This window comes from Acomys minous (assembly GCF_964271855.1).
Source record: "Acomys minous genome assembly, chromosome: 13".
Lineage (NCBI taxonomy): Eukaryota > Metazoa > Chordata > Mammalia > Rodentia > Muridae > Acomys > Acomys minous.
In genome coordinates this window covers 4,140,242-4,153,962 of record NC_140495.1, presented here as the reverse complement: position 1 = coordinate 4,153,962, position 13,721 = coordinate 4,140,242, and the positions used below count along the sequence as shown (strand labels likewise).

Sequence of the window (13,721 nt, the reverse complement as noted above, 5' to 3'; positions counted from 1 at the left end):
TGCTGGGCGTGCCCCTTGCTTCACCCCCCTTCTAGAGAGGAGAGAAGCCTCCATGAGGCTGAGGAACTGAGAAAGCACACGCTCCATCAGCACAACACACTTTTCCTAGGCCCCAGGGCCTGGCACGGATCCTGGCTTACACACAGGAGACCATACTCTCCCTTTCAGGGAGATGGTCCTCAGTCTCTTTCCAAGGAAGAGGACGAGCAGTGGAAGCTAAGCTCCCCATCACGGCCACAGCGCTTCCTCTACTGAGTGTTTAGGTCAACGGGAAGCCCAGCGGTGTGTGATCCACGCTCCCTCGTGAAACATCAAGGTTGAGTTCTGGCTTGCAGAGTGGACGCTGGCTGCCTTTGGAGAATGAGGTCATTCGGCCCGGCTTCCACTCTGAGCACGGTGGCTTTTGATGCAGAAGAGAGCACAGCATGTACTTTTCTCACCACTGATGTAGTTAACAGATCTGGAAAGTCAGGGGCCAAGGCCATTTGGTCTATATCTGGAGCCCGTGGGCCGCTCTGTGGAGAAACCGCACACCAGGAACACAGGCTTTTAGATTTTTGTGAGTCAAAGACTTCTTTCTGGGAAACTTTAGTTTTAGTGAAAATGTCTAAATTGTCCAGAATGACCTCTCACCAAGAAACCAGAACAAAATGTCACTAAAGAACCTGGGGACACGGAAAACTAATACGAAGGCGTTCTGGTTTTGTTTCTGATGCTGCGGCAAACACCCTGGCAAAAGGAACAGGGTTTGGGGGGCTCATTGGCTTAGGAGCCCAGGTTAAAATCTGCCACAGGATCCCTGAGTGGGCTGTTCTCCCCACCTCCGGAGTCAGAAGCAGAGAAAGAAGAAGTGCATGGATCCTTGTCCATTTGCTCTCAGCTAGCTTCCGCCTCTCCTGCCTAGGGAATGGTGCTGCCCACAACGGGCTGGGTCTTCCTATGTCAATTGCCAGTCATGACAATGGCGCCCCCCACAGACACGCCCACAGACCACTAGAACTAGATCATTCCTAACCAATGACCTCCCAGCTCATTCCAGGCTGTGTGAGGTCAACAGCTCAAAGTAACCAGTGAAGATGGAGGAGGAAGAGGAGGAGGAGGAGGGGGAGAAGGAGGAGGAGGAAGAAGAGGAGGAGGATGAGCAGGAGGGAGAGGAAGAGGAGAATGAGGAAGAGGAGGAGAGGAGGAGGAGGAGAGGAGGAGGAAGAGGAGGAGGAGGAGGAGGAGAAACAGCAGCAGTGCAGGATCTAAGAAGAGAGCAAGCTCAGAGGAGTGAGAAAAGCCATTAGGGTGATTGTTCCTCAGGACAGCACCACAGAGGAGAAGCCCCAACAGGAGAGAGCAGGTTAGCCCGAAGCTTTCTCATGCACCCCTCTTCTACTTCTAAAGGAACTTTTTATCCAGTCTTCATCCAACCAGTGGCAATCCTAACCCTGGCTCCCAACAGGGCAGGCATAGGACCCACCTGAAAGTGATGATAATGAACCAACAAACTGCGGGGCATCCTATAAGGATAAGGCAGACTCTAAAATGCAAAGAATTCTGATGCCTAGGAGTGCTCAGGGGAAAGCAGCCAGGGAGAGGAGCCACGCAGAGGCAGTGGGATGGGCAAGCTTAGCGTAGGAGGCGTCTCGGAATGCCTACCCCCTCAAAAAAGGAGTATTTGATGAGGGGGGAGGGGGAGGGGAGAGGGAGGGGAGGGGGAAGGAGGGAAGTTAACCATACTGAAGGTGAGGATCACAACTGAAATGTATACAGTATAAGCAGCAGTGTGGGGGTAGTTGGCCAGTGTGTGTGTGTGTGTGTGTGTGTGTGTGTGTGTGTGTGTGTGTACCTACATACATGCTTCTGTATGGTGAAGCCAGAGGTTGATATATCTTCCTCAGTTGCTCTCCACCTTATTTCTGAGACAAGGTCTCTCACCAGCTGGAGCTGACCAATTAGACAAGCTTGGCATCTGGTGACCCCAAGGATTGACCGACCTGTCTCCACTTACCCGGGGCTGCGATGTCAAGACTGAGCCACCATGTCTGGCTTTTTATTACGTGCATTCCGGTGGGTCAGACCCAGGTCCTCACGCTTATGCGGCACACACGCTATTGGCTCAACCGTTGCCCCAGCTTCCACTGCACTTTCAGGAAGCCGCGGACCAGCGAGGCTGAGGTGGGAAGGAGAGCGTTCAAGTGGTGAGTACCCGGACAGACGGGTTAAATCATTGTTTTGTGCTTGCTTTGAAAGGGGTTAAAAACGCGGTCATATGTAGTAGTAAATACGGAGTCAAAGGAAGTGTTGTTTTGTTTGCTAGAGGGATGCTCAGACAATTCTGTGTGGTCTCTCTCAAGGGGAACCCATTTAACTACGTGGCCCCAGCCTTCATTCTGGTTTAATTATTCTTTATTCTTTATTCTAGGTTCTGTTTCTGTGCACATGTGGGTTGGTGTGCACCGTGTGCATTCAGGTGCTCACAGAGGCCAGAGGAGGGCGCTCGGCCCCCGGAGGTGGGGTGACAGGCAGCTGGGTGCCGGGGACTGAGCCTCAGCTCTCTGCAACAGCAGCCTATGCCCTTCCCTCTGGAGCCAGCTCCCGGGCCCTGTGGGTCTTCCTTAGACAGCGGGAGCAATACAACGACAATCTTTACTTTGTTACCTCCAACTCAGAATTAGACGGAGCTCCGGGTGAATCTGTCAGTATGTGATGTTTATTCAGGAATTACGTTTTTATCAGGGAAGTGCCAACTAAAGAAAGAGCATACAAAGAAGTGCTAAGTAAAAAGAAGAGTCAAATATGTGAACAGGGAAAGAAAAAAGTACAAAGAAATTTAAGATAGACTAGCCAAAGTATTTGGAGCTTTTAAATTAATTAATTAAAATTAAAAGTATTTTTTATGTAAGTGTATATCTGCGTATACCTGCTTGTCTATATGTGTATCACACACCTGCAGGTTCCCATGGAGACCAGAAGAGGGCATCAGATCCCCCGGAACTAGAATTTCCCTGTGAGTGGCCTTATTGGGTGCTGGGAACCAAATTCAAGTCCTCTGCAGGAGCAGCCAGGGCTCTTACTTGCTAAGCCACATCGCCAGCCCCTATTTATTTGTTTTTCAAGATGTGGTCTCACCTGGTAAGCCAGGCTGGCTTGAGGCTCAGCATGTAGCCTAGGCTAGCCTCAGGTTCACAGTAATACTTCTCCCTCGGTGTCCTAGCTGCTGGAATCGTAGACACAAAACACCACGCCCAGCTAAATGTTTGAAACGTTTCTCCTGTAAAAGGACAAATGAATGAACATCTCAAGCCGGAGCTAAGCCTCAGGATCTCCAGATGCTTAAACAGATACAAAACAAAACAAAACAAAAAAGATCTTAAACTTAATTTATCCCCCTAAAAGCCCACCATCTCCTTGAAAACTGGAGTCTCTGTCATGGTCGACAAACTCCCCAGATATAAACGCGCTGGTGCTTTCAGCCGCAGCCACGCCACCTGTGCCAGCACTGCTAAGACACTGCTGAAGGAAGCGGCCTTTTCAGTGGGATGCAAAACGCCCTGCTTTGGGTTCTAAGACAGCAACGGATGCTATTTCTGGAAGCAGTAGGCTTCTGACTTCATTAGGCATGTGAGCTTTGGAGAGGGAGAAGGATTACTCTGTATTTCAGCAAAACATCTCTTTTACAATGGTCAGCTTTTTAGAACTTTGTATTTTCTATTGATATCACCGAGTCTTAAAATTTTCTTTTTCTTTTTTTAATTGTCAGTGCTTTTATTATAATCATTAGAAGAGTACTACATAGTAAAATCTGTGGGTTTTTTCTCTTTCTTTCTTTCTTTCTTTCTTTCTTTCTTTTTTAATTGTCAGTGCTTTTATTATAATCATTAGAAGAGTACTACATAGTAAAATCTGTGGGTTTCTTTTCTTTTCTTTTTTTATTAATTTATTCTTGTTACATCTCACTGGTTATCCCATCCCTTGTATCCTCCCATTCTTCCCTCCCTCCCATTTTCCCCTTACTCCCCTCCCCTATGACTGTTCCTGAGGGGGATTACCTCCCCCTGTATATGCTCATAGGGTATCAAGTCTCTTCTTGGTAACCTGCTGTCCTTCCTCTGAGTGCCACCAGATCTCCCCCTCTAGGGGACATGGTCAAATGTGGGGCACCAGAGTACGTGAGAAAGTCATCTCCCACTCTCCACTCAATTGTGGAGACTGTTCTGTCCATTGTCTAGATCTGGGTAGGGGTTTAAAGTTTACCGCCTGTATTGTCTTTGGCTGGTGCCTTAGTTTGAGCAGGACCCCTGGGCCCAAATCTGCCTACCATAATGTTCTACTTGTAGGTTTCTAGGACCCTCTGGATCCTTCTACTTTGCTATTCTCCCATGCTTCTCTCATCCAGAGTCTCAATGGGATGTCCTCCCCTCTGTCCCAGTTTCCTGGTAAGTGAAGGCTTTCGTGGGACATGCCCCTTGGGCTAGTATGCAGATATAAGTGAGTATATACCATTTGAGTCTTTCTGCTTCTGGCTTTACTCACTCATTATGATCATTTCTAGCTCAATCCATTTGTCCACAAATTTCGGGAATTCCTTTTTTTTAATAGTTGAGTAGTATTCCATAGTGTATATGCGCCACAGTTTCTTTATCTATTCTTCTATTGAGGGATACTTAGGCTGTTTCCATGATCTGGCTATTATGAATAAGGCTGCTATGAACATGGTTGAGCAAATTTTCTTGTTGTGTGCTGGAGCATCTTCTGGATATATTCCAAGGAGTGGAATAGCTGGGTCCTGAGGAAGCCCTATTCCCATTTTTCTGCGATAGCACCAGATAGATTTCCAAAGTGTCTGTACTAGTTTGCATTCCCACCAGCAATGAAGGAGTGTTCCTCTCTCCCCACATCCTTGCCAGCATGTGGTGTCGCTTGAATTTTTGATCTTAGCCATTCTGATGGATGTAAGATGGAACCTCAGAGTTGTTTTGACTTGCATTTCCCTGATGACTAAGGAGGTTGAGCATTTCTTTAAGTGTTTCTCAGCCCTTTGATATTCCTGTGTTGAGAATTCTCTGTTTAGTTCCAAGCCCCATTTCTCAATTGGGTTATTTGGTTTGGTGGTGTTTAATTTATTGAGTTCTTTATATACTTTGGATATTAGACCTTTGTCAGATGTAGGGTTGGTGAAGATCTTTTCCCAGTCTGTAGGCTGTTGCTTTGTTCTCTTGACAGTGTCTCCTGCCTTACAGAAGCTTTTCAGCCTCATGAGGTCTCATTTATTAATTGTTGACCTTAAGACCTTGGCTGTTGGTGTTCTCTTTAGGAAGTTGTCTCCTGTGCCAATATGTTCCAGGCTCTTCCCCACTTTTTCTTCTAAGTGACTTAGTGTCTCTGGTTTTATGTTGAGGTCTTTAATCCACTTGGATTTGAGTTTTGTGCAAGGTGACAAATATGGGTCCAGTTGCATTTTTTTACACATAGACATCCAGTTAGACCAGCATCATTTGTTGAAGATGCTATCCTTTTTCCACTGAATGGATTTGGCTTCTTTGTCAAAAATTAAGTGACCATATGTGTGTAGGTTCATATCTGGGTCTTCAATTCGATTCCACTGATCAACCAGCCTGTTGCTGTGCCAGTACCATGCTGTCTTAATTATTATTGCTTTATAGTACAGTTTGAGATCAGGTATGGAGATTCCTCCAGAGCACCTTTTATTGTACAAGATTGTTTTCGCTATTCTGGGTTTTTTGTTTTTCCATATGAAGTTCAGAATTGAACTTTCAATGTCTTAAAAAAAATTGTGTAGGTATTTTGATAGGGATTGCATTGAATCTGTAGTTAAATTTTTCTTAAAAATACCTTGGTTGGAGCTGCAGAGTTGGCTGAGGGGTTAAGAGCACCTGCCACTCTTGCAGGGGACCTGGGTCTAGTTCCCAGTGCCCACATGTATATGTTAGCCTTGGCTGTCCTGGACTTGCTTTGTAGACCAGGCTGGCCTCGAACTCACAGTGATCCTCCGCCTGCCTCTGCCTCCCCGCTAACCCTGAGTGCTGGGCTTAAAGGTGTGCGCCACCACGCCCAGCCCCTCCCATATGTTACATTAACAGCCTGTAACACCAGTTCTGGGGGGATCCAATGCCCTCTTCTGGCCTCCTCAGGTATTACATGCATGTGGTGTGATTAAAAACAAACCTTACAAAGAAAACCTCACTGAAGCCACTGAAATAGCTCAGAGAGTGACAGTGCTGTCAACAAGCGGACGTCAAAAATCAACGAGTTTGATTCTTGGAATTTACATGGTAGAGGGAAAGAACCAACTCCCCCCAATTGTCCTCTGGCCTCTATACCCACTATACACATATGCACATAAATAAATAAATAAATAAATAAATAAATAAATAAATAAAAATATCTGCATTGGAGGACAGCTACAAATAAACATGCATTTATACACAGAGAGAATTTATTCCTTCTGTAATGACCTAATGCAAATTTTGATGAGGGGCAAATAGGTTTTGATGTGAGGTACGGAACACTGGCTAGGGCGTCGGACCACTTCATGGAAGCGGCAGTGACGTTTTCTCACTGAAATGGGTTTCTTTTCAGAGAACGAATTTCCCTTCTCTAGCAGAACCAGCCCAGGACTTACTGGACGCCTTCCCCGCCCCCCACAGCCTGGACTTACCGGATACCACGGGTAGTACAGCTCCCAACTAAGGGATGTGCCTTACAGGGAAGTGTGGTACTTTCTTCTCAGCCTCCGTGTCTCACCAATGCCCCTGCATGGAGAAAGAGCTGGCTTAAAATCCCTCAAGGTCAGTGTGTTGATTATCAGTGACACACAGAGGACCAGGGATGGGCCAGGATCAGTTTTCTTCATGTTACACCTCACAGACACCCAAGGGCAAAGCCTTCCTCCCTAGTCCCCAGCCTTGACTGTTTTCTCATAGAGGCCTTTGCTGTTTAGGGACAGAACACGCGGTGGATGGCCTGTTAGCCTGAACACAGAGGCTGGCCAGGCTGGCTTCTTTATACCTTCGGCACACCAGGCAAAGGGATAATTACTGCCTGGGGGAAAGGATCCTTATGGTGAGAGGAAATTGGGATTTTTGCACTGAAATGGTTTGGAGGCATCCTGCGGAGACTAATTTCCTTGAGACCTCCTGTTTGGCGTCTCGGGCTTTCCCATCGCCTGCCCCATGTTGTCAGTTTCTTGAATTAAATTTCCTTTAAGTGCTTGGAGTGACTCCATCAGACTTCCGGTTGACGCAGTTTGGGATCATGAGTGGCTGATTTTGGAGAAGGTCATTTTAAGGTGGGATTCTAGGCCTGAGCTGTCAACCTTTTGAGCAGTTTCAGAGGTGTCACAGTTAAGAGGTACAAAGTTGGGACGCCAGCCCCTCGGCATATTCTCCTTTCTCCACAGTATAACGTCTGCGGATTAGCTGCCCTTTGGAGCCCAGAAGGAGAAACAGCTCTGGCCGGCCTGGCTTCCCTGGTGAGGCCATGCCCCAGGTCCAGCCAATGGTGCCCACACAGATGGTGCAGCTTTCTGCAGCCACCTCGGAAGAATTCACCGTTCCTCTTTCCTTCTTCCAGGTGCTTGGAATAGGGACCTAAACACGGGAAGTCCAGCAGACCTTTCGGGTTATTGCTAAGATCACAGAGGACCCTTTAAGGAGCCTTGGTCACTGATAGTGTCCTCACAGCCCAAAGGCTGAGGACCCATAACCAGAGGAAGCCAGGAAGCTAGGCGCTTTACCCAGAGACAGTCGGCCCAGTATAGAGACTACTACTCATGTGCTTAGAATTGGGTGCTTTAATCAACACTCAGTGACAAGCTTTGTTTCTAGAGATACATTTTGGATTATAGTCTTAAAAAACAAACACAAAACAGAGTCTTGCTATATTACTCAGTCTGGCCTTGAACTTGCCTATCCTCCTGCATTGGCCTGTCTCTACGGAGGACCTCGCAGCGTAAGCCTTCGGCATGGCAGGACGCTTGCTCTAAGCCGTATGTTCAGCCAGACTTGCTGGTGAGTCATGGGTCTGCTTTCTATCCTCCTTCTTTTGGTTTTAATTTGATTTGAAGTCACACATGATACCCTTGCACATGTTTAAGTCCTAGAGAGGCATATTCCCGTTTCCTTCCCGAGACATGCTCTGGTAACCACGGGTGTTCTGTATGAGACGGCGTGATGGCTAACCTTCGTTGTCACTGGTGGGACTTACGGCCACCATGGATACACCTCTGGGCCTGTCTGTGAGGGATTACCTAGATCAGGCTGCAAGACCCACCCTGAGTATGGGCTGGGGTCCTGGACTGGATGAAATGTGAAAGCGAGCTGAGCTCCAGCGTTCCTCGCTCTCTGCTTCCTGACTGCAGACTCCGTGTGACCCGCTGCCCCCAGCTCCCCACACTGTGCTCCTCCCCCCCACAACAGGCTGCTCCCCGCAACTGTGAGAAAGAAGACTTTCTTCTTCAGGTGGGTTTTATCAGGAGTTTAGCACACCAGTGAGAGCAGTGACTAGCACACGGACTCGGGGCTCCTGCGCCACCATCCCCCACCATCCCCCTCGCTCGGTCAGGACTGATGCTCCAGCAGTGACCCGCTCTTGCCTCGCTAGGAAGATGCTGGGCTGCATCCTACTAGCTCTGCATCCGAACTGTCGACGAATCCTCCTCAATCCTTTAGCCCACAGACTCCCCCCACTCCAGCGTGCCCAGGTCCTGTGTCCCTTGGGTCATAGTTTACTCTTTCTCTGTGGCTGCCTCAGAAGCTCTGAGCTTTTCCTGGTTAGCTAAGTGGTTACCAGGGAACCATTCACCATCAGCCCTTCAAAGCGCCTGGACACTTGTGTAATCTGTTTTGTTTGACTAATCAACCATTCCCTTTGTTTTTAAGGACTGATGGACTTAAAAAAATCATTTAAAGCTCACTTTAACTAAGTGCATGGTGGCTGTGCTTGGATTCAACCTGCTGTGGCGTTCTGGCTCAGCCTTTGCAGGGTTTTTTTCTTGGTGTTATTTTGAGAGTCTGAGGTGGGTTACAGGAAAGACATGATGTCTAAAATTTTGTCCTTAACCACAGTCCTGGAGAGAACAGAGACAGGAAGTGTGGAACGGGAGAGACGCACCACTTTCCCCTGTGCCCTGCCTAGCCTGGCAGCTCTCCCTGGTGTGCTGAAGAGCTTGCCACGGCGGATGGTGGCCTACTTCTCGGTGTTGGGAACCAGGTTAAATCTAACCCCCATGCCCACTCCTAGCACACGAGAGCGGGACTTTCTGTCACTGTGGCCTTGCTTGTTTCAGTCAGGCTGTGAAAAGGGCTTTGGTAATCTGTGCAGTAGTAGGGCGATGCCATCTTTCAGTTGTCTGTGTGTTTCTAATATTTTTCAAGAAGAGGAATCATCTGTTGCTGTGTGTGTGTGTGTGTGTGTGTGTGTGTGTGTGTGTGTGTGTGTGTATGAGAGAGAGGGGAGACAGAGAGAGAGAGAGAGAGAGAGAGAGAGAGAGAGAGAGAGAGAAAGAAAGAGAGAGAGAGAGAACACAGAGTGCTTTCATTGTGGTTGGGTCTGTTGTCCAGACAACAACTTTTCTTAAACATATGATCCTATTTTCAGTTCAGTTAATTCTACCTTTTCCCCTTTTCTTTATCTTGTCTCTCATTTCTTCCTCTCCCTTCCTCTCTCTCCCTTCCTCTTTCGTCTTTTCTCCCCTCCCCGTCTTTATTTTATTTTATTTTATTTTTTCAGTCTAGGAGCTAGAGTTTCTCAGGCTAGACAATTGGCCTCTCAAGGCCCAATCAGCCTGGCTTTCTATTTGCAAAGTGTGAGTCCAAGCGTGACCACTAGGGGTGCCGGGACTGTAATCACAGAAGGGGCCCCCAGGGGGCGCCACTGGGATATTCACACCATTTAATGGGCAAAGTGGACATTTTAAAAGATGAGTTTTAGAAAACCTTACAAACCAGCAGACATTTAAAATTTAAAACGTTGGTGGTCAAATTAAAACAAAGAAAAAAATAAAGGTTACGTGGGGGGTGAGGGGGGGTGCCAACTAAATGGCTAGACTGCCAGTCTATTTCAACATGCAACCAACCCATCCATCAATTCAACATATATTAAGCATCTATCAGGGGCTTCAGCAGAGGCTGGCAATTTGGTAACAAACACATGCTCGTGTATGCTTCCTGAATGCTATTTACTCATTGTCCAAATTCATTCAGGTGTCCCACGTGTGACGCCAGGATGGGTAGGACTCACTGGCTAAAGAGAGACGAGGACCCGTTCTTAAAGGAACCACAGATTTCTCTAAACAGCTCCTGTGAGGAAGGCTCAGGCTTTAGAGACAACTGGGAGAAAGAGATTTAGATGAAATTCCATATTTTTCTACTCAGATTCCATTGGATAAAAACTGAGGTCAGCCCTCATTTATTTTAAGGACATGTATCAGCTGTCACTCATATTGGCACTACCCTGCCCCACAGTTCTAGAAGGGACGGATAAGTTCACTCACCAAATGACGTTGGTACAAATTGGCCACTCCTTCTCGCTCAAAGCACTCACACGCTGTGATACGCTAGACAAGGGGCCGCAATGTCGAATTCCAGCGTCTCCCTTTCATCTGAAGTCTTGTGCAGCAGACACATGAGAAGACAGTCGCGCTGAGGTGCCAGGGCGTTGCGTTTGCATTCTCTCCCGTTATTGTAACACAGGGCGTTCACAGGAGATGAGGGATTTGGGGGCTGCTGGGCTTGCTGATGGCTCACCAGATTGAGGCAGCCTGAGCGTATGGCCGAGGAGTCAGCTGCACCCCAAAGGGAAGTGTGCTCAGAGCTGGAACACGTGTTCATGTTTGCCATTATAGTGGGGGGCACCATGGCCTCAGGGATTCCCGTGCGCGTCCATTCCTCTGTTGGTGGATACAAGGGGGTGTATGCTCAGTCGCAGTACAACACAACTGCAAATGTGGGGGGGGGAGGGGAGAGGGAGGAGATGAGGAATAGAGAGAGGAGGAGGAGATGGAGAAGAGAGACGAGGCAGCGAGAGAAAGTGAAACGACATGGGGACAGAGAGAAGACATGAGGACAGAGGGAGAGAGTGGAGATGGAAGATAGAGAGAGGGGATGGGAAAAGAGGAGAAGGAGAGAGATGGGAAGAGGGAGAGAGGAAGAGGAAGTAGGGAGATAGGGGTAGAGAGAGAAGATGGGCATATAGAGGGAAAGAGAAAGAGGAGATGGAGGAGGGTAAGAGAAAGTACAGATGATGGGGAGGAGGAAGTAGGGAAGAGGAGAGGCTTGGCTTGAATTAGATGCTTTGTCTTGCAATAAGTTGTAAACAAAGGATAGATAGATGAATGGATGATGGATGGATGGACAGATGGATAGATGGACAGATGGATGGGTGGACAGAGAGATGGATGGGTAGATGGATGGACAGATGGATGGGTGGACAGAGAGATGGATGGGTAGATGGATGGACAGATGGATGGGTGGACAGAGAGATGGATAGGTAGATGGATGGACAGATGGATGGGTGGACAGAGAGATGGATGGGTAGATGGATGACAGATGGATGGGTGGACAGAGAGATGGATGGGTAGATGGAAGGACAGATGGGTGGGTGGACAGAGAGATAGATGAATAGATGGATGGATAGATCGATGGATGGATGGATGGATGGATGGATGGATGGATGGATGGGAACTGATGGCGGAGGATCAGGAGGAGTTATCATAAATACCACATTTGGAGGCCGTGTACAGGTTCTGGCAGAGCGGCAGGTACCCACAGTGGACACTGCTCCTTGTCACTATGGAACCAGCCCACTCTGGCTTTGACTACTGGTTATTGTATATATAACTTGGGGGAAATGCCTGAGTTTCTTTTCTGTTTCAGAGAAATCTGTCAAAATAGACACTATCTAAAACCACACGAAGACACCCTTGGAACCATTTCAGAGGGTACATGATCAGCATCAAACACTACAAACCATTGCTGTGCCCCGAAGTCCTGAGAGGGCGCTTTCATCCAGCACAAATGAAGCTCAGCGCAGTTCCTGGGAAAAGCCACATTTTTCTCTGACCCCATGAGAAATCTCATTTCCCATGTCCATAAGTTCTCAGTTTGATACCTCGGGGCGGGCACCCACAGAGTCAAGGGTTAGTTTTGATGGCCTCATCTCTAGAGAAACACAGTTGGAAATGCCTGAATTTAGCACCTTTGAATTATCAGTGGCACACAGCAAAACCTACATCCTGCAGGTAAAAAGGGCTCAGGTATAAAATGGAATTTGGGTCTTGGAGCCCCAAAAGCTCTAATATAAAACTCCAGGACAAGCATGAGAGTGCTGTGTAGCTCATTTGCCTAAAGGATACTTTGTTCAGTTTTGAAGACAAGATTCATGTTTTAATTAATGAGGGTAAACTTTAAAACATTCTCACTTCCAACTAAAAATTAAATTACAATGGCTTAATTTGTATTTCCAAAGATGAGAATTCTTCTCAAGGGTTGTTATATAATACTTTCTTGGGAAACAACTTTGATTAAGGTTTAGAAAACATTTTAAGTATGGCTCTTCACATATGTGTGCCTCTATATGCGTAACAAGGCTGAAGAAACTTCCTCTTTAGGGCCTCAGAAGACCACGCCATTCTCCTTCCGCCAGCTCCTTCCCTGATCACGCCTGTTGCGTGTGTGTTCCTGTGTGTACACATGGATATTTGTGTGCCGTGGCGTGTTTGCATGTACGTGTGCGTGTAAGCCGGACAACGTGGGGCTTCAGTCTCCTACCATGTCTGAGGCAGGGTCTCGCTGTTGCTCACTCCAGTTTAACCCAGGCTAGCGGGCTTACTAACTTCTGGGGACTGTCTGTCTCCACCCCCCATCCCACCACAGGAATGCTGATGTTGCAGACATGCGCTACCGTGTCTGGTTTTATGTGGGTTCTAGAGATCCGAACTTATGTCCTCATGACCATTGGATTTTCACAAAAAATAGAACCGTTTGAGCTATGCTGATTTTATGTCTGGTTTCTTTGGCTCAGTATGTTTAAGTTATTTTTACATAACGGCGTTTGTTTTTCAGCTTCTCTCTTAACCCGGCTAGCACATAAATAATTGAGACTCTTTCATATTTGTTTATAAAGCTTCATGACACAGTGTTGAGGAGTTTAAGTCTATTCTTAACCCTCTATGTTATCCTGACTCCATCTTTGCCAAAACCCCCAAGTTACCTGCTTTTCAGTTCTTTCTTTGCTCCAGTTGAATCTTCTCCATCTCCCCTGCACCTCTGTCTGTGGCTGAGTCCCTGCCCCCGCCCCTCCATCCTCCACTTCCTCTCCTAACTCCTCCTTCCCTGGCTTGCAGGAAGTCCCGCCCTATTCTCTCCCCTGCTCAGTGATTGGCTGTAAGCTGCTTCATTGGCATATCAGGAGACAATTGGGGAGCGGTGTTCACACAACACTGAGACAGGAGATTCTCAGAGTAAGGATTGCAACCAGATACGAGGGGTGCAGAAACCAGCATTTGAATTACACAATAACCTTATGCCTCCATCGGTATCACTGTCTGTCCCATTCTCATCACGCAGTGCTATTTTATTGTGTGACTGTACTGAACTTAAACCACCTGCCTGTTGTTTGTTGAGAGAGGCCTGAATCCACTTACCTTACATTCTTCCTGCAGATGCTTGGCTTTAATACACAGCACCAGCCAGTTACCCTGTGCTACTTCACCA

General features: G+C 47.4%; 1 long non-coding RNA gene across 1 annotated transcript; it reads right to left on the bottom strand.

The window, feature by feature from the left end:
• Window positions 1-2,669: 2,669 nt before the first annotated feature.
• Window positions 2,670-13,385, bottom strand: LOC311580812. The gene is made up of 4 exons (XR_014773583.1): window positions 13,219-13,385; window positions 6,668-6,761; window positions 3,118-3,259; window positions 2,670-2,735 (listed from the first exon to the last, which is right to left on the bottom strand). It is a non-coding gene; the product is annotated as an uncharacterized lncRNA (long non-coding RNA).
• Window positions 13,386-13,721: the final 336 nt, after the last annotated feature.